This window comes from Biomphalaria glabrata, chromosome 12 (genome assembly GCF_947242115.1).
Source record: "Biomphalaria glabrata chromosome 12, xgBioGlab47.1, whole genome shotgun sequence".
Lineage (NCBI taxonomy): Eukaryota > Metazoa > Mollusca > Gastropoda > Planorbidae > Biomphalaria > Biomphalaria glabrata.
The window spans coordinates 9,378,760-9,404,708 of record NC_074722.1 but is presented as its reverse complement, the minus strand read 5'-3'; the positions used below and the strand labels follow the sequence as shown (position 1 = coordinate 9,404,708).

General features: G+C 38.2%; 1 protein-coding gene across 5 annotated transcripts in view; it reads left to right on the top strand.

Annotated features, from left to right (window-relative positions):
• The window catches only part of LOC106054309 (protein-tyrosine sulfotransferase 1-like), an 81,469-nt gene that overhangs the window by 12,025 nt on the left and 43,495 nt on the right, over positions 1 to 25,949 (top strand). Inside the window, exon 1 of one of the 5 annotated variants that reach the window (XM_056006315.1) lies at positions 23,016 to 23,334. The exons of the other annotated variants lie outside the window; for them this stretch is intronic. The gene's annotated coding sequence lies outside the window, so the exon portion shown is untranslated. Of the gene's footprint in view, positions 1 to 23,015; positions 23,335 to 25,949 lie in introns of those variants that run through there. 5 annotated transcript variants of the gene reach the window in all.

Below are 25,949 nucleotides of genomic sequence, written 5' to 3'. Positions count from 1 at the left end.
CATATTTGTAGACGCAGTCTTGCATAGTGATTCGTGTAAACATCACATAGTACCGGAACTAGGCTGGCCACAGCCACTCGCTTCCCAGAATAGAACACACTTGATAACACTGGCTCTTTGACGGACACGTTTAAGGTTCCATTCGTAATAGAGATCTATGATGATTAGTCTTCACATACATTCCACACGTAACACATACAAATGGTGTATTGAGAATAATAAAGGGCACAGAATCCCTAGATCAAGAAGGTGGTCAAGCCACAGCTTGGTCAACTTGAGTAAAATGGGAAAAAATCACACATTTTTTATGTTCTTCTTGATATTTGGTTCTTGTGGACAATGAACTAAAATTTAGTGTTTCCAGTTATAATGGATAATTTTCCGTTAGGACTTGACCTCCTTTTTGTATTGAAAGAGATAATTTAAACAAATATGCTCATGATTATTCTATATACGAGTCTATTCCGAGCTAACATATTGCAACATGCTATGTTATGATATTATGATATAAGGCAAGTAGCAGTGCAGAAGTTGAACAGGTAAATTGACAGGTAACTTGAGTTCCTTTTGTTAACAGCATACAGTGCAACAATGTGGTCATGTCCATGCAGTGTCATGCATCCAGTGGATAAGGATGTACAATAGTTCAATGACACTGTGTACGCACACCTCAACACCTGGGAAGTCTTGTCAGAAGGTGTACAGTGCACCTTTAGGACTACATTTGTCACTGACTCAATGTTCATAAAACTGTGACTTAATCGTCTTCTTGCACCAGTGCATTCCATTGTCAGTTACTCTCTTAAATACGTTCAACACTGGATACTCCCTAATGATTTATTCAGATATCCTTTATCAGTCAGTTCGCTTAATGGAATGATACAATGGTCTTGTCATTTTGAGACTTTCAGTTCAACAGCCGCGTCTCATGAGCTCCAGTGAAATGACAGTCACAGGTTCTCATTACATTCTGTTGGTCTCTCAGGCTTCCGGTCATGTGATTTGAATATCGTTTACTCATTTCTTTCATCACATACATTGAACGACTAGTTATGACATATTTCTAACTCAGTCTAGTAATGTCATTGGTCGACTCTTTATCACTTTTTTGCACATGACTTAATGTTTGAGAACATTTGACCTGCAGGGGACACCTGCGGTACCATCTTCTTTTGACATATTTTTTTTCAAATTGTATTTTCACAATAATCCTTTCCCCTGAACTGCTGAGAGAGTGTTGTGGGAAACAGTTTTCTTGTGCTGCACCATCACGGAACAAATGCTTGTCAATTAGACATCGAGAAATATGTAAATGAACACAAGACTAAATTTTTCTAGCTCTAATGTTGATACGTTGATCTGACCAACGTTTTAGGGTGAAGTGGAAGTAGTTGTAAGTGGTGCATTCTTCCTGAGGTCAACTGTTCACACTGCTAATGTCTACACACACACACACACACACACTGCTAATGTCTACACACACTGATGTCTCACACACTTCTAATGTCTACACACACTGATAATGTCTACACACACTGATAATGTCTACACACACTGATACTATGTAGACACACACTGCTAATACATGTAATAGTAGATTTCCTGGCTTGTAGCATTGAAAAACTCACAACGAATCTGATAATGACATAATTGAGGCAAACCTGCGCACAGATAACATTACGTATGTTCTCCGGTGCGCAACATGATGCCTAGCTTCTTTCATTATTTGCTTGATCGTCTGCTTGGATCAGTGATGCCCAAACTACTTCCAGCGGCTCACTTCCGGCCATTGATGTGGTCCTACCTTGCTCCTCAAGACGCCTCCTCCTGTTCATACCGCAGAGGCTAAGCTTCATTTAACTCGACTTTTTAACTTTATATTTCATACACTTTGTCTGTGACAGTATCCATACAATTTCACAGAATTTAGCCTCAACTTAATATTTTACAAACTTGGTTTCTGAAACTCGTATGTTAAGACAATGAAAAGCTGCCTTGTGTCCGGTTACATCGTGGCTATCTCACCATTGTAGGTCAGCTGTGTCCTTCTCTACTTGAACGTCATCTACTGCCCACTTGAAATGTTCAGTTGTGACATCCAAACACAGGGTCACATTGTTAGACGTTCTCTGCCTCCTCGGCCACTTAGAACTCTTGGCAAACGTTTGAAACTACTGGACAATACCAGCGCTTTAGACAACGACAGCAACGACAAAGATTTACGAAACAAAAATAAAATCTGTTGAGTAACAATAAATACGCACTCACATAATTACTTTTGAAACCAAGTGTTAATATCGTTGGCTCATTGAGTAATTCGATGTATATAAACACACGCTTTTGGTATTTTATTTGAATAATTGAGTTCATGATTTCTTGGTAACGAAAAATAAATACAAAAAACAACTCATCAAATGTTTGTTTAATTCTGTCTCTCCCAAATCCTGACATGCTTAGATAGCCCTGTCAAAACAACTCGCCTTGGTCTCAGCCTATAAGGACGGAGTCTCGTTTCTGCCATTGTGGATCTGAGCTAGTTAGATCTATTTGCTTTTATTGATAATGTAATACAGTGTAGCAAGAAGCCTGTTGTGAAAGAAACATTGAAATACAACATTTAGCATGAGTACTATCAAGTCCTACATAGAACAATGCATCAATATGTTCCTATACATACATTTGTTCCTATATGTCCCTACAGTGTATTAAGATTTAGTCAAACTTAATTGTATTTAAAACTGTATCTAGGTTTAGATCAAGCCGTTGATGTCAATGTAGTAAACACCATTCTACCAAAACTGACATAACATTGTATTAGCTCAAAGCGGGGTCGTTCTAATGAAGTTAGGATGTACGCAGTTTGAGATCCCTCTCCTATGAAGAAGACTATGATCCCTTATAGCAAACATCTGATAAGGGGAGAGCATTCGATCCTTTTTGAAAGAGCTACTCATTATTCCAAGACGTCCGGATAGGAGATACCAGGTCTGCGCGGTCGGTCTGTTGACTCTTATCATGGTATCATCATGAATGAAAATCTCTTGAGAACTCTTCCGTGGAGAAACTAAATTTCTGTTTCTTTGTGTACGCCATCCTATCTTTCTCTGTCTGTCTGTCTGTCTCTTTTGCCCTCTCTTTCTTCCACTCACTTTCATGGCATATATATAATCTATCACCATAGTGTGTGTGTCTTTAAAAAGGAAAGGGGGGGGCAGTGCAGTACAAACCAACTCCATTAACCCTTCCCATTAACACCACGATAGTTTCCCCCTCCCTTTTTATCTCTGATGGTTTCGCCCCTGTCAGAGCCCCCACCTCGCGCCCCATCCAATCGCTAGACTGACGAATGATGCGTATGGAAATCACAAGTTTTGCAATTCTGTTTCTACCCAGCCTTGATACTTATTGATTCCCTCGGGATATTAGACGCCGTTCGTCCTGTAGACGCCCTCGTTTATATGTGCTTTCGTAGTTGTAAAAAAAACAACAACATTTGATGGACGATGATAGCGTTAACGAGGTTGTCCAACGCACAAGATGTCACTGAAAACAAAACTAAAGCCACCGGTCTTGTTTCATCTCGTTTGGCCGTGCACCAATAAGAACAGCGCTCTAATAGCTTGCAGTCTGTGGGTCACTTCTTGCTGCTATCTCGCCATTTGGACATTGAGAAATTGTGCTTCGTTATTGGCAGCAACTATACAAAAGTAACTCAACGTTAATGAGATATCGGGGGGGGGGGGGGGCGAGGTGGCCGAGTGGTTAAGCGCTTGGCTTCTGAACCTGGGGTCCTGGGTTCGAATCTCGGCGAAGACTGCGATTTGGAATTTCGGGATTTTTTAGGGCTCCCCCTGAGTCCACCCAACTTTGATAGGTACCTGATTTAAGTTGGGGAAAGTAAAGGCAGTTGGTCGTTGTGCTAACCACATGAAACCCTGCTCATTAACCGTTGGCCAAAGAAACAGATGACCTTAACATCAGCTGCAAGGTCTGAAAGGGGAAATTTACTATTTTTTAATGAGATGTTGAAACACGATCTTTGGGTTGTAGCTACAGACATCTAGTCAGACTAATACAACATGGAAAAACTTATTTTAAAAAAATGAACATAATTTTATTGATACTAGATACCGCCTTTTATTAACAGTATTTACAGCTTTTGACTTCTATATAGTTGTATGTAGTAACCACACATGAAAAATATCTTGAACAGTTACAAAGCACAATTAATAAAAAAAAAAAAAAAAACCTAATAAAATACCCAGAAAGACACAAAGATAAAGGGACATTTCTTATTCCAAACGTTAGAACAAATGCATACAAGTGCTCCTTCTTCACTAGTGCCATTAAAGAATGGAATGGGCTGCCTGAGCCAGCCAGGAAAACCAACGACTTAGCAGAGTTTAAGTCATTGATTCACATGCCTGACTAGATTGACCCATGAAATGCGTAGGACCTAATTATCTTCTTTTTTTTGAAGAGACGTCTCCTTGTTCTTACCACCTCTATAATTCCATGTATAACCTCGTCATCTAATCAGCCTATACAAATAAATTGTCGTAACTTTACTCATGGTTACCCCAGACACACATACATTGCACTTCTTAGCAGCATAGAAGTGTATTCTAGAAACAGGAGAAACAAAAAGAATATTGTTATCATAATAATGATTGCATGTTACATGCTGCATAAATATAGAATTTAGTTATTTATTTTAAGTACACTCATGTATAAATGTCACAACGACCTTAAATGAGAATACATATTTAGAGCAGTTTTTCGCACACATCAACTAACAGGGAAAACAATCCATTCGATACAACAGATAGTGGTAAGACGTCCAATGCCTTCCTGCTGCGGGCAGTACATTATAAAGATTTTAAATCTTGGGGGGGGGGGGGGAGTCATTCGTGAAGTTCGATCATTTCAGATCATTTGTCCAAATACAGGGGACAAACGCAGACAAGCAAATCGTACGACACCAGCCTAGTCCGAGTACCGGGTCAACATGATACTGACTCACCCCCCCCCCCATCCCACCACCACCAACCCTTCTTTAAGAGTAAATTAGAAGGTAGGTAAATGGTTGAAGACATTGAGAACCTCTGCTTTATAAATTGACACTTTTTGTGATGTCTAAACATAACGTAACGTTACGATGGTTAGATCTGGTAATAGAAGGGTACGATATGGCACTAGATTGTGCCGAGGTGCCATAAAATCTAAATCCAAGAGCACTAGTAGAATTGGTCAAGTCAATGTATGTATTTGTCAGCTTATAGGTCATTTCCGTGGACCTTTATTTTGGATGGCACTTGTTGAGTGCAGCTTTCATGTTCTAGCATGCTCGCTGCGCTATGGTCCAATCACTTTTGGTGGACCATTTGGGGGAAGGGGCATCTGGAAGGTTCCTCGAGTCTGAATTCGAACTCGTGCCTCCATGATGGCAGGCCGACTGTTTTGCCACTGAGCTATTCGAGTACTTATAAAAGAGAAGTTTGTATTAGTCTATTGTTAGTTAAAAACTTTTAGCTTGTTTGCTACTGGTCGGGATTATTGTCACGGGTCGCCCGCTGCCATTAGAATACATTTTCCTTATAAAACAGAATAAATTAATTACGAATAATTGATTAATCGGTTAGGTTTTTTTAAAATTGATTCGTGTGTTGTTATTGACATTGAATAATTATGCAAAGTATCGACTAGACTGGGAAGTGTGAGAAATAACGTGTCCAAGATTTTGACCAGACTGATAGACGGAGTGAGTTGGATAGAATTTCTTTACAATAGTAGGAGAAGGCCAAGTGTGTCATATACATAACATCGGCTTTGAGTCTCCAGGTGGACAATGTGTACTCCTCACTATCCTAGGCTCGTCAGCAATAAACCGTATTCTGACGGTGCTAGAGGTCGAGATGGAAAGGGGGTAACCCCCACCCCCCTCTTTGCTAGTGAGTTCTTGTCCTCACGAGAACTAAGATGTTAAAAAAGGCATGTGTTTTAAAACATATTGTCGTTCATGAATATCTTAAAAAAAAAAAGAAAATAAACCCAGAAAACGATCAAGCTTGCAATTAAGATTGAAGAGCGTGTCCTATTTCTACTCTGTCCACGTCTAGTTGGCCCATTGTTGGCATCATTCTCCTGGGCTCCAGACTGAACGAAACACAATGGCAGCACTAAACGGGATCTCAACCGTCTGGTAGAAATCCACCCTTTCCTTCTCTGGTTTTCTTTGTTCATGGCTTATGTTGCCTTGTGCTCAATCCAATGATTGGACACATTAAGAAGGAATGGGACGGGCTTGATAGTGTCTTTAATAAATAGGCTGAGATAGTTGGTTTTTTAATTATTTTGTTTTTGCATCCTATAGACGTGCCTGTTAAAATGTGTTTTCATTTTCTATTTCCTTCATCGATAAAATTATGGCTGCTTTATTTCGTTGCTTGGGAGACCAAGAACTCGTGTACCTTGAATATAGCTTTTTAATAACATAATATAACTAAGAATAAATAACAGCCCACACATCAAAGTTTCAGACATTAAAAGGAGCGATTAGAAGGATTCTGAAGTGAAGAGGGAATTCGCCGCTTTCCAGTTTGAGAACCTCTCGTCTAGACACATTTCACATCTGATTTGATCGTCAGTCGATTACCTCGGTAAAAAAGAAATGCATCTTGTCTATTTGTTTTGTTAATGGCAGAAGTGTCAGATTTCTCTTCCTATTTCCCTCTTACAACTAGATAATGACAAGAAAGTTCTACAAGTTATATCTTGGGTAAGGAACGTTTTTAGTCTAGACTCTAGAGGGATATTCCGTTGATACAAAGACATTACGAGATGAACAGACTGGTTAACAAAATACTTGTGCACAGCTATTCAAAAGTGAAACAAAGGCTATGACATCACCATAGTTAGTTTTTTAAAATCTTTCTTCTGGACCTGTATTTGGAGGATCCGAAAAGCTCAACCAAAAATTCGATTTCAAGTTGTCAGACGTCTGGCAATAGAAGAACATGTCAAAATAGAAAGAAAAAAAAAAGACTTTCCATTGTCTCAGTTCGTTATACACGTATATAGCTGGACTGATGCCTGTAGCTGGACTGATGCCTGTAGCTGGACTGATGAACTACTGGAAAAAGTCTGAGTAATATGATACTTAATATACTAGGACTGACAAGTTTCATCAATTTACATTGTCTTAAAAACTTTTGTAAGCCCTGGTCCCTCTTAAGGTAAGCAGGTTTCTGATAATCCTATTTTTACACTACTGTAATGTGGCCATGTGTCTGGGGAGTTTATCCCCATGGAGTGTTGGGCAGCTATTATTAAACTACCTCACTTGATGGGAGGGGTAAATGTGGTTCATGAACTCTGTTCTCGTCCCTTTCTGTTGTGCTTGTGTTTTGTAAGATATTTAGAGTCGAATTAGGAATTGTTTTATTTGTAAGTAGCAATCTCAAAATCAAAAGTGTAGCTATAGGTATGAAATGGCAACAAGTTTAATGATAATAATAGAAATCTTTATTGGTCTGTGAGGAAATTTGTTTTACAATTGGGCATTGAGAATTAGGTCGTTCGCTAAAATTGTTATTCTAACACTAGACTATAAAACCGTCTACTTTAATAAGATGCTAAGTGACTAACAAGTCGGCCTTCCAACATGGAGTTCAAATTCAGACTCGAGCAACTTTCTGTTTAAAATTGTTTTTGAAAAGGCAGCACGGAAACCTTCTCTCTGATACCCTCGCTTCCCCCACCCAGTGGTCAACAAAAGTGACTCTAAACACTAACTGCCCACTCGTAGGTCATTGTTCAGGCTTTAATAACGATTGGTCTCGATAGAGCCCTCGAAAATACCTACTTTTCAAAACTCTCGATTAATTCACGAAGGCGCGCTATTTGGTACCATTATTATATCTTAAACATCACAATGTTATTGGTGGGGGGCTCCGTCTCAGACCACTCTTGCTCGTCTGGCTAGAGAGACTTGTCCAGGAATCCCCGCATGTTAACTTCCTTCACTGATGAATGAACAGTCAATCTTTATTTAATACTCGCAGCCTTAATTAGACCCGGGACAAAGTACTCTGTGCTAGCAAGACTCACTTGATGTTTTAAATCGTCTGATTGATCGTACGCAAGGATCATTTCCCTTTCACTGATATTGTTGTTTTAGTGTTTAGGCAATTCGTATAAAGTACATCAATTTAGTGGGAGTGTTCGATGCTAAGCTGTGTGTCCGTGGTACACGTGCTTCATCAATCAGTATTTACGGTGAATAAAAGCGTGACTTGTGTAAAAACTAGTGTTTCATTTCAAATATAACTTTTACACCGTTTTTAAAACGAACATAATTCTTATTAATAGGACGATGTTGTCATGTGTATAATGAGACTGCGATCGGAAGAACTCTCGAGATGCCCTTTGGGATACTATCATGACCTACAAGACAATAGACCCCATATCACCATTACAGCAATATCTATCTATTCCTTACCCAACACCATTATTTGATGCACATGTGCCGTGTAGGAGTCCAATTTGATAACAGTGCAACCCTTGGCTAATAGGATACCACCACTTAACAATTGCTACTGAATTATAAGTACAGGGTCCTGTTATAGATCACTCCCAATATTTTCACACAATCTCCAATTCTATGGAACCAAAAAAAAAATGCTGATAGTCCATATATTGTTAATAGGTTAGTGTGTAGCCCAGTGATTCCCAAAGTGGTCTATATAGACCCCCAGGGGTCTATGAGGAATTCCAAGGGGTCTACGGAAGTGAAAAAATAAATTGGGGGTCCATGGCCTGTTAATGGGGGTCTACGAAGGCGGATCTCATTGAAGCATGACCATTCATGAAATTGACTCGTTCACACATGATTTGTACCTTAGTTAATCCTTTGAATTTCAACCCTGTTAGTGGAATGATTTTTTTTTTTTTATTTTAACGTATTATTTTAAATACCTTAATTGTGTCTACATGAAAGTAATAATTTACATGGCCGAGTCTATAAAATAAAATGTTGACCGTAAATTGTTGGTTATTAAAAATTTGGCTTCATTCTTTTCTTTGTTGAACAACTATTGCATTTGTTCTTTATTTTTATGTAACAAAGTTTGAAGCTATGTCGCTATGAAACCATCGAAGCTGGAACATCGAGAAAAGTCAACATGAAATAAAATAATTTAAGATTTGAAATACTTTTGAAAACTTTTAAATTCAGAATCAAGCCACAGTAGAAAAATGTTGATTAAACATCATAGAAGAGAATAGGTTTGTGAGCATCTTACAATATATTTACTTAGGCTTATATCAAACTCTAAAAAACTGCACACTATAAGCAAAATATTGACATAATTTTTTACACAATCCTATATCTGATATCATTAAAAAATTCCTCTAAGAAACAATACAGTTCATAGGTGTAATGGTGAAATGAGTTTTGAACAATGAATGATTATCGTGTAATTACGATTTACTTTTTTAAAAAGCTGGACTAGTTAACCCTGCCTGATAATGTAGTGGTATTATTATATTTTTGTTATGAATCAAGAAATTCATAAAGAATTGCTTTTTGCCTGAAATTTTGATCAATAGCTCCTTAACACTTAAATATGATAGTTTTCGAAAGGCTTATCTTTGACACTATTTTTTTTGAGTTCTTGGTTGCTAAGATCCTATTTTAAAACACAGAAATTAAACGGGAATTGGACATAGTCTATTTCACAAACATGTTTCATAAATTGAATGAGGTTAACTTGCAGCTACAATGTGATAACCTAAATTTGACCAACACGAAGGCATAATCTCAGTGTTTCATGTGAGGATTAAATTAATGAAGCATACAATGACAATGATACATTTTCTTAATTTCCAAATTTAAATCAGTCAGACATCATCTAATCGAGAAGATAGAATGTTAACCTGAACTAAATTGAAGCCCAAGATTGACATTTTATTATCAAAGCTGCCCACCAATAGGCGTTTTTTTTTTGTTGTTGTTGTTTAGTTACTTCTTGTAATGCATATTAAATTTTATTTTGCTTTATTTTGCTTAGAATGTCATCAATAAATATATATCGCATAGTAATCAGTGAGAAAAGCACATCTGAAGTTTATGAATTTAAAAAAAAAATGCTGGGGGGTCTACCGAAAACTTAAAAACATGGCAAGGGGTCTACGAGACAAAAAAGTTTGGGAACCACTGGTGTAGTCTATAAGGCAACCACCACTAGGTTGATTCCGAAAAAAATGTGTTAGGCTGGTCTCGTACTGTAAAGTTTATTTTTAATATATACATTTTTTTCAATAACTGTTTATATCATGCTCACTGCGCTATGGTCAGTCTCATTTATGGACCATTGCGTGAAGGGGGTTTCTGGGAGAAGGTTTTTCCGTGCTGCCCTTAGGCGCTCAGTAAGCACAACTCTGCTCGAGTCGGGGGTCGAACCTCGAGCTCCTTGATAGGTAGCCGAGCCAAGCTTAATTGTACTTAGCCTAATGGCCACACATCCCATACCTTTGTAAAAAAAAAAAACACTCTGGCATCCTGGAGTCGTCTCGCGTTCTTAACATAGCTTACGACAACCCCGCTTATCTTGCATCATTCTACAAGACTAACATAACATTAATACTTTCTCTCTTTTCACAGCTAAATAAATACTCTCTTTCTATATCACTTAGGAAAAACACACACACACACACTCCATAACAGCCCTGATGTCTATTTAGAATTGTACTGTACATTAAACTGATAAAAAAATAGCGCTCGTCAGATAATAGCAAGAGAAACGAGTTCCAATTTAGTTCAACAACTTGACAACTTTTTATATCACAACATCTGAACGCGTTCATTTTTTTTTTGGGGGGGGGGGGGGGGCGCCCCTTAATGCATTTCAAATTGAGACATGGGTTGATGGCATTGTGACACCTGCTTTGCCTTGTCTGCCTACTTCCAGCTTATTTTTATCCATTGATTGTACATTAGTGGATCTATGTCTCTCTCTCGCTCCGCCTGTTATTAAATTGGACGAGCACTAGTGGTGGTAATCATCCAAACATTACTCATCCCATAGTCCAACGAGAGTTGGCAACTGTATGTACGAAATACAGCGGAGGGAGGACCCACGTGTCAGCACGGGGAAACAACTAGTTGGGGCTAGATTGATGGCGTTTAGCGTTAACTGACCAATTACATCTTCGTCAGCCACGCATTTGTTTTGTGCTTTTCTGGTTTGGATTACAAGTTCTCTTATTACTTAACCTTTACCTATCCCTAACTCTGTTGGGGCACGTTGCAAAAATGTTCGACCGTCTTTCTCCATTCCTCTCTTGTCTTTTGCATTAGTTAGAACCTCTTTCGATGGCAGGCCCGTCCATTCTTTTATGTTGTCTTCCCATCGCTTTCTCTGTCTGTCTCTTCTTTTTCCAGGTACTGTTCTATGAAGGAAGGTCTTTGCGAGCCCCGAAGACCTTGTAATATGGCCATAGAGTTTTAGCATGCGTTTTTTTTTTTTTACGATAGTTAGCAGGTCTTCCTTCGTGCGGTCCAATCGTTGCAGTAACCCTGTCTCTAATCTATTGGTTTGGGATGCGGTCTTTAAATATGATACCTAGGACCTAGGATCCTTCTGTAGCATCTCATTTCCATTGCTAGGATATAAGATTGAATAGCAAATATAATATTTTAATTACTGTATAGTAAGTAAAGGTTCCCTTTTCAGACCTGTGGAGGGGGGGGGGGCAGATGATGTAATGTGGTTGATGTTGTTAAGACACAGCTCAGATACGCCGTTATCATTATGATTATTTCTTCAATTATTCAATTCATTTGCGTTGAACCATGGAGGATTTGATCGTGTCTTTTAATAGTTTTGTATTGGACATTATTGAAGACCCTTGAATTTTAGATGCCTGGTGGTCAAGCATGTTTTTTATTGAGCCACACAATGAATCCTACATAGGACGTCATTGACACCAGTAGGAGCCACTTGTTACGAGCAGATGAGACTCTTAATCATACACCAACAGACTCATCTATAATAGATTATGAAGACTAATCTTGACTAACAAAAAATAATATGTCAATGACATTACTCCATTTTTCGGATCCTCCTCTCTCGGATCTTCCTCTTTCAACACGCAGAAGCACCATTCCACATTCACTCTCTGCTGCGCACGTAACAGTAAGCTCTGCTAAGATATGAAAAGGAGAAATAGACTTTGAGTCATGCAAGTCAGCATTACAGTTTTTTCATCTATGGCGGGAAAAGTTTAAAAAGCTACCCTTTTTGGCGTATCCGGTGTCTACAATAAAGGCAGTGTGGGTAGGCCATGTTTTAATGAAAGGCAAATATTTTGTTTTCTCACTTTTTATAACAATGAAGAATCAAATGTTCTTGGATCTTCCGTTTGTAGCTCATTATTTTTATTTAATGAAAGTTCAATGTACGTTCTTTGACATTGTTTAGATCATCGGGAAAATCCACAATAACCTTTGAACTACTGACATTAATCCGTATAGTTTTTCAGAAAGCTGCAAGCGGCCTAGAATTGCTTCAAGTGCTAGGGGACTTAGACCACTGCCTTGCTATTTATAGGCGACACTTGGTCATGTTTGAAAGTGATGACAACATACCGAATAGATCTACATCTTGAGAGCCTCTTGGTTCAATATACAAGCGCTTCAGCATATGAGTATCTTTATAAACCGAAAACACAGCATTGTCGTCGGATCCTATGTGTGTGTGTGTTGTGTGTGCGTGTGTAACACGATTTTGTGACATCTAGAACTGCCGCCATGTTGCCAAAAATAAGTGCGAACTTTTTCGCCCCACCAAACGCGATTAGGATGCAATAATGAATACAATAATAGCATTGTGTGCCTTACAAATGGTGTATGTTGGATCATCAGTCTCGCCTCATTAAAACGTAGCAACAAGTCTGTTTAATGTTGCTGCTGTTTAGTTTAGAAGAAACTAGCCGGATATGACCCGCGGCCTGGGGGCCTAAGTTTGCGTATTACTGTTCTAGTAAATAAGATTTAGCTCCATGCCAAACATTGGGAATGTTATCTTCACATATTTTTTTTTTAAATTTTGCCACGAAAATAATGGTAGAGTGTGAAAATTGGTTTATTCTACATATTCATATCAAATACAAAATACAGTGAAAACGGATTTATTCGATTTTTTACAAAGTTTCGTCCTTTAATAGAGATAAATGTAGGTATTTGTATTTTTAGGGCCTTCACGTCATGGGAGGGACATTAAACATACACTACGGAACATTTATGCCAAGTTTTATCAAGATATGTCGAACGGTTTTGGACTTCTATGCGGGACATAACATACATACATACATACATACATACATACTCTTAACATTCTACTTTATATTTAATAGGCAATAACTGTGTCTATGTATGCCTAGCGGGTTGTGTGTTCTCAGGTTGTCACCTGGAGTAGCCTCACAGCCCGTCCATCATACACTCACGCTCGCATTGATCTCGCCTACGTCCCGGGCGACACGCCTGAAAACAAAAGTGGTGTAAGTGAGTAATGGTGAAAAATGCTGTAAATTTTTAGCTGATTAAAAAAAATGACGCCGGGAAAGTATGTGGGCTTAAAGGATTATTGATTAAAGATAAGTAGTTTCTAATGCTGTCCGCTCTTCTGCACTTCAACCTTTGGCAGGCAGTAATTGTATCTACTTTGTTCTGTGTTAGATCAGACAGTTTAAAATAGTTTAAATGGTTCATTTTGCATATCTTTCATTGGCTCACGCTGTTTATTAGATTCGAGTTTAAAAAAAAAAATTGTTGTCTAGTTTTCTCCAATCAATATGGAAACGAGGGAATGTAGTGTGTAATGTATATATTGAACTCGCTCAGTGTGGTGAGTAATCTTTAAAGTGAGTATGTTTGCGAAGAGGTTTCTAGAAGAACTTATGAAGGTCTCAGAACATATGAGGGTCTCAGAACATACATATGAAGGTCTCAGAACATACATATGAAGGTCTCAGAACATATGAAGGCCTCAGAACATATAGACCATTATGAATGCTCGTTATCACTATTAGTATTTATTGACTGAATGGAGATATAAGACTATTTTATGTTTAGAAACTTGAAGGTCCTTCCACATAACGCGCAGCATTACTAGGCCCGTCTGGACATCTCGACCATTGTAAGCTCTATACTAGTCATGTATGGAACATCTAGACATGTATGGGACATCTAGACACGTGTGGGACATCTAGACATGTATGGGACATCTAGACATGTATGGGACATCTAGACACGTGTGGGACATCTAGACATGTGTGGGACATCTAGACATGTTTGAATATCTAGACATGCATGGGGCATCTAGACACGTGTGGGACATCTAGACATATATTGGACATCTAGACATGTTTGAACATCTAGACATGTATGGGAATCTAGACACGTGTGGGACATCTAGACATGTGTGGGACATCTAGACATGTGTGGGACATCTAGACACGTGTGGGACATCTAGACACGTGTGGGACATCTAGACATGTGTGGGACATCTAGACATGTGTGGGGCATCTAGACACGTATGGGACATCTAGACATGTGTAGGACATCTAGACATGTATGGGACATCTAGACACGTGTGGGACATCTAGACATGTGTGGGACATCTAGACACGTGTGGGACATCTAGACACGTGTGGGACATCTAGACACATGTGGGACATCTAGACATGTGTGGGACATCTAGACATGTGTGGGACATCTAGACACGTGTGGGACATCTAGACATGTGTGGGACATCTAGACACGTGTGGGACATCTAGACATGTGTGGGACATCTAGACATGTATGGGACATCTAGACACGTGTGGGACATCTAGACATGTGTGGGACATCTAGACACGTGTGGGACATCTAGACATGTGTGGGATATCTAGACATGTGTTGGACATCTAGACATGTATGGGACATCTAGACACGTGTGGGACATCTAGACATGTATGGGACATCGAGACATGTGTGGGATATCTAGACATGTGTTGGACATCTAGACATGTATGGGACATCTAGACACGTGTGGGACATCTAGACATGTATGGGACATCGAGACATGCTTGGGCATCATCTCGGGCTCTCCCTCATTGTGTTACTGATCCTTATAATGTTTATAAACTTCAAGTGTCCGTCTTGAGATTGGTCTAAAAAACAAAAACACACAAAAAAAAACCTAGATATTTTGTTCGCCACACTATCTTTAGGACATCAGCCCTTAAACCAAGAAAACACACAAGTTTTTTTCCAGGACTAATGTTAGACACGTTCACGTTCTGGTTTAAAACCATCCCATTCCTTTGTGTTCTTGCTGTAAAGTATGTACATCGTCTTTACTGATGTCTTGAAGTCACTCACTACCTTTCATTTATTAAGGATAGTTTTACAGCTTTCTATCCGAGGCTATTAACGTGTTACTACAACCTTCACCAACTCGTGCATGTGAACCCTTTGGTCGGACCACTCTCTCTTTCCCTTTCGTTTCCTCTTAGAAACATGTTATGTAGTACAAGCTATTAGGAATGAGATTTTGTTTCAACTCACTCTGTCTGTCTGTCTGGTAAAAAGTGTGAACACAATATTTCTCCCACACTCATTCTCGGATCAAGTTGAAACTTCGCACGATTATTCATTGACATAGACAAGACATGAATCAATAAAAAAAAGTATCCAACATGACAATTAATTACTTGTAATTCATTATTTTGTTTGATAGCAACAAGGGAAACTGATAATTCAGTATTCACATATATGGCGAAATGTATTGGGTTTAGTCCCCTTTAAATCAAGTTGAGACTTTAAAACAATTATTTATTGTACGTAGCAAAACACGAATCAATAAATAAAAATACTTTATTAGTCAATTAATTTTTGGTAATTAATTATTTTGTTTGATTTTGAATAAGGGAAATAACTTGTACATTTTTGGTAGATATAGTTTTAACGACGGAGTTCTTCCCCTTTAGATAAGCTTTTTTTTTTTTTTTAAAGGATTTTTTTTTTTTAATTTTGTTAGGTCATCAGTTTTGTTTGTCGCCTTTATGTAGATGTCAAACGGAACGTGAATGTGATGTTGGTTCTAGAAAACTAAAAGAGCGTGAACTTTTTACTAGCCTAATCACAATGTATAACAATGATCACCTTCACCTATCAGTCTATTATACTGTTGGGGCACGACACATGATCTGTTGAACGTCTCTCTCTTTTACCAGAAATAGAGTCGCTTTGATTGTAGGCCTTTGCCTTCTTTGATACTGTATTCCCGTCGTTTCTTCTCTTGTCCTGGGACTGTTCCCTGCAACAAAAACCAAAAAAAAAAAACGTCTTTGCAAGCCCTGCGGATCTTGTGGTATGGCCGTACAGTCTTAGCTTGCGTTTAGGTTTTTACAATGGTTTAACATTAACAAACGGAATAACTTCACCAAGTATGCCTACAGTGATTAGGTTTAAGCTCAACTTATAATGAAGCACCCTAGTTTCTTCAAACACAAATATTCCATATAGTAAAAGTGTATTGATTGACTGTACAGAGCACTGAACTGGATAAACTCCGAAACTCCTTTTCAACATCATTCACGCTGCCTAGCAACCCTACGCTTCCGGAAGCTACGCGAAAACATTCGCATTTTCTAGTCTGCTCTATATAATTTCTTTCTAATTCCTGTTTGCTCGCTGTGTAAACCCAGCGAAGTGACAATTAGCACATAAGTCACGGTCAATGGAAATAGATAAATGACAGTGCCTTGATAACTCCATTTGGTTTTAGTGAGAGCGTTCTGTCCACACACGCGTACACCCACCGACTCCCACCCCCTAAGCCACCCTTTTGTTGCACTTGCATGACCCGACAAATCAATCATGATCAGTAAACTGGACCTCATGACTCTAGATGGAGGATAACAACTTGACATATGATGTAATGCACAGACACTTAGACATTTTTTGTGTTTGTCCAAACAGGTTTTCGTTACGTGGCTATTGGTTTAAAATCTCTTGTTACAAGCCTATAGAAAGCCAGATGTAATCGAAACTCGGTGTTTGATAATTGCCATATGGTTGAAATAAGATTCTGAATCTAGCACGTTCATTAAAGAGCGAATGTGTGGGTTGTGTCATCATTCTGTTCAGAATGTTTGGACACTTGATTCTAAATCCATCTGTTATAATCAACTAGTTTGTGCACGGCTTTAATCCGCTCGTAGAAATAGGCAGTCAAAAAAAAAATGAATTCTATATCTTCATGTATTTACCTTGAAACATCAGGATTACGTTTTTATAAATAGTTGACTACCAAATGAAAAGTTGCAACAATAAAAACCAATATGAGTGGTTGATAAATGGATTTTTGTTTTTATATGTAATGAAACAACACAGAACTAAACTGCTATTTAATACTAGGCAATAACAGAATATAGATTCTCAGCTGTATTCATCTACTCAGAGAAATAAAAATCAGCCCTCCTGTAAAAATGAACCGCAAAGTTTATGATAAATAACTATTTACACTTAGACACACGTCAAGTCATAGGAATACAGAACGGTCTCAGCCACGTTGTGGTAGCGATAGAGTCCACAATTAACACGAACGATTTCACTATGTAATACATAGGACGTGATGATCTTCTTGATATGAGTATAATATATAAGCCACAGGATTATCTTGTTTTCCCAAATTTCTGACAGGCCAATCCCCTAAGGTCGTCTGGTTTTCCTTCCCTGATAGGTTGTTAAATGTCAGCATTGTTTGAGAAGAAAAGGTCGGTGATGTGGTCAACTTTTCAAGTTTAAAAACATATACGTATTGCAATCGTGATCTACCGAGGCCATTCGTGAAAGAAGGCCTAAACAGTGACCTGCAACGTCACAACCTGTAGGCAGTTTAGACCAATAGCTCATTGCCACGTCGTACAGACCTGTGACGTGGCAACGAGCCATTGGGCTAAACAGCCCACAGGTTGGGACGTTGCAGGTCACTGTTCAGGCCTTCTTTTACGATTGGTTTCGTGGTTTCGGATTTACCAACTTACTGACCAAGGATGAACAATAGGAGACACAATGAAAACACTATCATTACTGTTGTCTGTAACGTTTGATTCATTGGACAACCAAGACTACCATAATCCGTTGTTGTTTTTTGACCACCCGGAACACACCAGAAGCTAAAAATGCTTTCCTATTTCACCTATTCCCACACCATGTAGTTCTTTTGTTTTTCCCTTCCAGGATTTCCAGAGAAGAAATGGCATATTTTGACATTCAAGGTCCGTAACTCTGAAAATGTGTTAAGCCATGGCCCCATGATCTAATCAACAGCACTTGGCGCTAAACAGATCTCAGAGGGGAGAGCCCACTCTTCTCTGGCCCAGGGAGGTTGAAGAGAAGGAGGAGTGGGGGGAGTCACTTTAGCTTTTGTCTCTTTACAGAAGCTAAACACTGTTGACTGTTTTCTTTCTTTCTTTTTTTTTTTAATATTATATTACATCCATCATCCTGTTTTATATTCGTAAGATACCCCCCCCCCCGACTCACACTCACACATTCACTATTCTCTCTCTCTCTTTCTTTCTTTCTTTCTCTCTCTCTCTCTCTCTCTCTTTGTCTCTCCCCTCTCTCTCTGTCTCTCACTCTCTCTCTTTCACTCTCTCTTTCTCTTCTCTCTCTTTTATTTCCCACTCTCTCTCTTTGTTCTGAAATAACTTTGAACTATATTTGTTAGTTGAAAGACATGCGCTTTAGGCCAGTGACCAGTCGTTATAGAAGGCCTGAGCACTGACCTATGACGTGGCAACTGGTGGGCACTTTAGCTCTCCTGGACAGCACGTCGTCATCTCTCCTTTGTATTCGTCCTGTGTTTCTCTCTGCTGTAGCTAGTGGCAAAATACATATGTTGAATAGGAAAAATAGTCCATTGTGAATCGCCTGGATGTTTCAGTAACAATTAATAATTAAACATATCTAATCTAAACAACTGTGCTCCGAGACTTGGATGCAGTATAGGGAAATAGAGAAGCTGAATAAATTTTACTACACAACTTTGTTTTTCATCTCTCGGGCTTATGGGGAGGATGGAATGGCTAGGTACCAAGAGAATCGTGTCGCCATTTTAGGGATTTTCGTGATAAAATGTTCGATTCTTATCAATGGCAGTTCTTCATGACTTCACCGTCACCCATCCCTTAGTCCGTTGAACACGTGACTTGTTGACCGTCTTGGTCTATTCCACACTTTTGCCTTAGATCGCTCTCTTTGTCTGCCTCTCCATCTTTTCCCTGTTACTGTTCCCTGAAGGAAGATCTTTGCGAGCCATGAGAACCTTGTGCCAATGTCAGGAACGCTATATTAAAAGATCACTGCCACCAAGTAAGGAATAACAACAATTGTGCACTACAAGCGAAAAAGCTTAGAAGTTGTATATTCTAGTGCAAAGAAGTGCACAGAATGTATTGTATACCTTTTAAATTACATACTTCCTAGTGTCTGTACACCGGATACACCAAAAATAGCCAGTAGCTGCCATTAATGAACAGCTCCAGTATAAGATTTAAACGAACTAAAACTCAGGGCATTCTCCTTACTTTGAACATAAATCTGTGCTCTACTTTCAAGTCAGACTACGGGTAATTGGACGAGGCCAAGAAAGTACCGTGTGAGTTTTGAAAAAAAAAAACGTTCTCGTGTTGAAAGGACAGATAAATGACTTGGACGTAATTGGTCTGTGTGACTTGATGTCATTTGATGTCCTCCTTGCCTACAATTTGATCATTGACCTCTGTTGGGTCATGTGATAGGACCTACTTTTGATGTTTGTCGTCTAACTCAACACAGTCTCCTCACAGTAGTAGCGATGATGTTTTTGTACAGGAACTTTTGGATTTCTTAAAATGTATTGACGTCTTTCTAATTATGAAAAAATTGTCTTTGAATTAATACGAGTTTTTTTGGTCAAATTCGGCAAACAAACGTCCATCTCAAAAGTAATGCTTGGTGAGTGCTTTCTTTGTTTGTTTACAGCTCACTCTGTCAGCCTGGTGAAAAGTTTGAACATGTATGTATGGATTTACAAATTAACAAATTATTTAATCATTTAGTACTTAGTACTAATTAATTGAGTTTTGTAAAACAAAAAGCGAGCTAAACCCTGTAATTTTCAGATAAATGGCAATAATTAACGGTTCTTTCCCTTAAATAAGATTTTCCTTTAAAAAAGTATTCTTTTTTATATTGCTTGTTTTTTTTGTTTTGTTTTTTATAAAAGTCTATTTTGTTTCTCTGATCTGTGAGAAGCTCGAGATTTTTTGTTTTTGTTTTTTGTTTCTTTTCTTCTTTGAAATATCTATGTCCACTCCGCGCATGCGTTTGTCACTCCTGCGTGTCTCAGCTGGCCATGACAGCCACAGCCGCAGCTGTGGCGCCCAACAGACTCGTTTTGTATTCACGTCCACGGAGCGCCCTCAGTTGGAACTCGGAAAGGGGTTGACACAAGATCTTTCAAGGGAATAATGCGTGATGCATTTTTTTTGTTCAGCTGGAGATTTGAAATCAATGAGTTGCTAGAAAAAAACAACAACTTTCACCCTAACAGCGCCTCTGAAGGGATGAGTCTGTGCGTGTGGTGAAAGAAACAAAATGGCAGCGATAATCACGTCACTTAGATCACTGATTAAATTTAAAGCGTTTGAAACTGCAACCTTGACCTATACAACTTAAGCAGCGGGACTTCAGAGCTTTTTGAGTCACTTCGACGAATTCGTTAAAATGTAGACTTTTAATTTTGTCCGTGAGTTTGTGTTTGTCAATGTACCGTGCTTACATTGTTTGTGCTTGTGGCAAATTTAGACATTTTATGGTCACGTGTCAGAATGTTTCCGCCGACCTCACAAAACTATGATTTCATGTGTTGGTAACCAAAGTGGGGGGGAGGGGGGGGAGTATTAACATCTTAAATAATCTTTACGTTGTCTACAGCCCCCTGACACACGCACACAAGAGTGTCAAGAGGTCACGTGTGTTTTTGTTTGGCCAACTAAATTATACAAGCTAAAGCAGTGGTTCTCAAACTCTGGTTTGCGGACCACGCAAGGGATCATTGAGACTACCAAATAGGGTCCGCAGAATGATAAATAGTGTATACAATTAAAAGCCAGTTTAACCGATCGGAGAGTTTGAATAATAATCTCCATGCCGCTCACTACTGTTTAATATGTTTATTACGTATGACGACCTAAACCAAAGATTTGACAAGATTCTTCACTTGGATTTCCAAACTGGGTATGCAACCCTTTTTTGCAAGTGGACAAAACTCACATCCTAACGATAGATGAATGCATACAGGAGCAGGTTATTGAAATATCCGCAAACAAGGAACTGAAACCAATGCTTGAACAAATTCTGGTTACAAAAAACAGATTCCAAATGTACATCTTGCAGTAGAGGAGATTGTACAGAAGTTGTTGACTGCTTTCCCGACTTCTTTCTTTGGTACAACGTGGGTTCATTGCCATAATGAACCTCAACATAATTTAAAAAAAATCAACTCGAAATGTGTGCGTGTTGAGCCTGACGTAAATACATTACATATATAAAATCTCATTAATCTTATCCAAGTCATTAATTTTTTTTAATGTTACTGTAAACAAAAATTATAATCCTTCTGCACTACGTCATGAGTTGTCGTAATAGTGTACTTTATGTAGCCCACTTTATGGCTGAACGAAGTACACAGTAATAGTGTACTTTATGTAGTCCACTTTAAGGCTGAACGAAGTACACAGTAATATTGCACTTTATGTAGTCCACTTTATGGCTGAACGAAGTACACAGTAATAGTGTACTTTATGTAGTCCACTTTATGGCTGAACGAAGTACACAGTAATAGTGTACTTAATGTAGTCCACTTTATGGCTGAACGAAGTACACAGTAATAGTGTACTTAATGTAGTCCACTTTATGGCTGAACGAAGTACACAGTAATAGTGTACTTTATGTAGTCCACTTTATGGCTGAACGAAGTACACAGTAATAGTGTACTTTATGTAGTCCACTTTATGGCTGAACGAAGTACACAGTAATAGTGTACTTTATGTAGTCCACTTTATGGCTGAACGAAGTACACAGTAATAGTGTACTTTATGTAGTCCACTTTATGGCTGAACGTAGTACACAGTAATAGTGTACTTTATGTAGTCCACTTTATGGCTGAACGAAGTACACAGTAATAGTGTACTTTATGTAGTCCACTTTATGGCTGAACGTAGTGCACAGTAATAGTGCACTTTATGTAGTCCACTTTATGGCTGAACGAAGTACACAGTAATAGTGTACTTTATGTAGTCCACTTTATGGCTGAACGAAGTACACAGTAATAGTGTACTTAATGTAGTCCACTTTATGGCTGAACGAAGTACACAGTAATAGTGTACTTTATGTAGTCCACTTTATGGCTGAACGAAGTACACAGTAATAGTGTACTTTATGTAGTCCACTTTATGGCTGAACGTAGTACACAGTAATAGTGTACTTTATGTAGTCCACTTTATGGCTGAACGAAGTACACAGTAATAGTGTACTTTATGTAGTCCACTTTATGGCCGAACGAAGTACACAGTAATAGTGTACTTTATGTAGTCCACTTTATGGCTGAACGAAGTACACAGTAATAGTGCACTTTATGTAGTCCACTTTATGGCTGAACGAAGTACACAATTTCCTTATAACGAGGGCCTGACAGTACGTCCACATGGATGGTATCGTGTACCGAATGTTCCGTGTGCATGTTTGGTTGTGTCCAGCCTATCAGACCATTGCTGTATTCCTACGCGCACCTGTTGCTCGAGACAATGACGCGGCTAAACCACGCTCCCTTTCTTTCCATCGCCTGCGCAGACAACAACAACAACAAAATTAATTAAAATGTGCACACAGCTGTTAACGAAAATTAAACAAAACTAATAAATCGCATGCTCATTGCTGGGAATGGGATCGTGTGTTAATTACATAACGGGTAATTGCATAAGTCGTATAATCGCAAAATGTAATATTTAAAAGATATTGATTTCTTGAAAAGTGGGCTACTCTTGTGTGTATTATAAGAATGAGCACGACAGCGAGGCAAGCGGGTTCTGCTGTAATTATTGAAGTTGTTGGTGCAGAGATCAGATGTATATTTTTCTTTGAAGGTTGCGATATAAAAGTCAATTTCATCTCTGGAAATAAGTTCTCTTCATCTTACTGACATCTCCTATCACCATAACCTGCTAGATCAAGTGACGGTATTGTATGAACTAGTCATTATTGAATTTATTAAATGTAACAAAAAAAAAAAAATCAATGAGAAACCTTCTTACACATTTTTTGTGTGAATTGTTTTAGTTATTTATTTTGTCACTAAACTAAGACATAGCCTGAATATGTTTAACTCTTTCTCTCCGTAATTATTTACCACATTCTGGTGGAATCAACGTTGGTATCGTCAGTTAGGAGAGAAAGAGTTAAAGATATAGGCTGAATATGTTTAAAGATATACGCTGAATATGTTTTAAGATATACCCTGATATGTTTAAATGTCTCTCGCTCTCAATTCTATCTCTTAATAATTTGAAACCTTTAATTTTTCGCCTCTCTCTCTCCCCCCCCCCCCTCCCTCTCTTTGTGTCGCCCCGCCTCTCGGTATGTTATCTCGCCATTTACCCCCCCCCCCCCAACAAAACCAATTAAATGGAGAAAAAGACCTGCAGCAATTAGCGGATGTTTGGCGTCTTCGACCATTTATTAAAGAATTTTTGTCTAATTTATTAAAATAGCTTAAGTCTAGTCTATAGTGACTGTCGTGGTGCCACTGTGTGGGTTTATCATGCATATTTAATCTCCAAGATTAAAACCACTTAGACCAAAGTTACATTTCCGAATATTGAACAGAATAAAATAAAGGAAAAACCTTCAAGGCCAAATATATCCTAAAATATTATCTAATAACGCAAGCGAAATTTGACTAAATCACTCACATGAAACAAAAAAGGTATCCATCCTCATAGAGCAACTCCATCGACTCACCAAACCTGGGATCATACAGAAGCTGATACCTAAACAAAGCCCCAAAGGAAAGCCACCGCCGAAGAAGAGAGTCCCAGGTAACGAAATGAGGGCTTAAATCAACCCATAGCTGAGAACGGTCTACCGTAACAGTGTGGCATATGCAGGTCGCAGTTGAGTAATAGTCACGTTAAATTCGGCCACCTTTCTTATTGTTCCAACTCCGAAATCGATAGCTTAAAACATCTACATCTTCGAGTCAACCTCTATTGTTTTAGTAATTATAGATTTGACTGTATCCTTAATCCACTTTCGCTTTTTGATATCTTGGACTTGGGTATTTGCCTTGTTCTCTCCCACAAATTGTGTGATAGAGCTTTGGTCTTGTAGTTGAATGATTGCTTCGACAGATTACTTAGAAGATGTTTGAGTTTCTTGTACGAGTGTATTCAATGTGTTCAATAACTAACAATGATCAAATCCTACCACAATAACAAGATCGTGAGATATAAAGGGACAACTTTTCTCTGGTGCACTTCTTGCTTTATCTCACCTCACTATTTACTCAATAGAAGCAGAGACTTCAGAACCACCAAGTATAATACCAAACAATAATTACTCCTCTGCTTCTTAGAAATTGTATCACGTGCAGACTGACACACAATTGAAATTATTTTGTTCTGTTCTATGTTCCATCTCCAATGAAAAAATAATTTTTTTACTATTCTGGAATTTCATTTTGATTTGAGTTCCTCACATAGAACAATGTGTTTAATTTTTTCTTGTACACAGTTTACGGCTTCCTGTTTACGTGGAAACAATATTCATGTGTAAACAATATTCATGTGTAAACAATGTTCATGTGTTCAAAATGTTCCTGTGCAGATACACAAAGAATAAAAAAAAAGACACAAATCTGATTGAAACAACAACAAAAGATCTTGTTTCTCTTCACTGAAAGATGAGCTTTGAGCTTAGCGAAAATGTTTTATTGATTTCACTTTTTTTTTTATCCTTTGGGCGTTTGTTTTTTTTTCCTTGAAAATAATTCGTTTATGTCTCGGCTCCAAACAAACAACAAAATTTCTCACTCCGATGGTCATGTCGAAGATTTGCACGAGTTGATCTTATGAAATAATTACAAAAACAAGTTTCGCTGATTGGTGAACTCACTGGGCGGTAAATGAGGTAATGCACATCATAAGAGCTTCATTCAATTAGCATGTGCTAGGGGTCTTGGTGAGAGAGGCTTCTGAAAACTATTTAGTTTAAAGGATATATGTGAAATATGTTTTGGTGAGAGGGAACTTTGAAAACTATGGCCTGAGTTGAAAAGATATATGTAAATATGCCTGGGGGAGACCTCTGAAAATTTAAAGGATACATGCATTGGGTGTTTGGGAGAAAAAGAAAAGTGGTTACCGCTTAGGCTTAAGAAGCCTGTGGAGGCTTTAGCCCGCAAGTTTCAATTCAGGTGGTTCCCTTTAAAAAATATTTAAAAGCGATCACCAGGATACCCCGTTTTGTGTCTGCTTTTCCAACTGGTCCAGACATATGATAGGATCATAGCGTATTGAGAACGCTAAAAGCATGAAATTGCGCAAAACAAAAACAATTGGTTAAAAAAAAATTATCTAATCGCACATATTTATTATTGTTAGTCTAGATCTGTTACAAATTTAATTACTTGACTGATCGAAACTAATTGATACACATTAATATTAATTTTTTTAAAGTATTTTTTTTTTATTTTCCTTGTTTAAAACTTAAAAATTGTCTCAGAGTTGAATTAGTCGACTTTGACAATGTCTGTCTATTAAAAAATGGACATATTTATTGAACAATACAAGTCTTA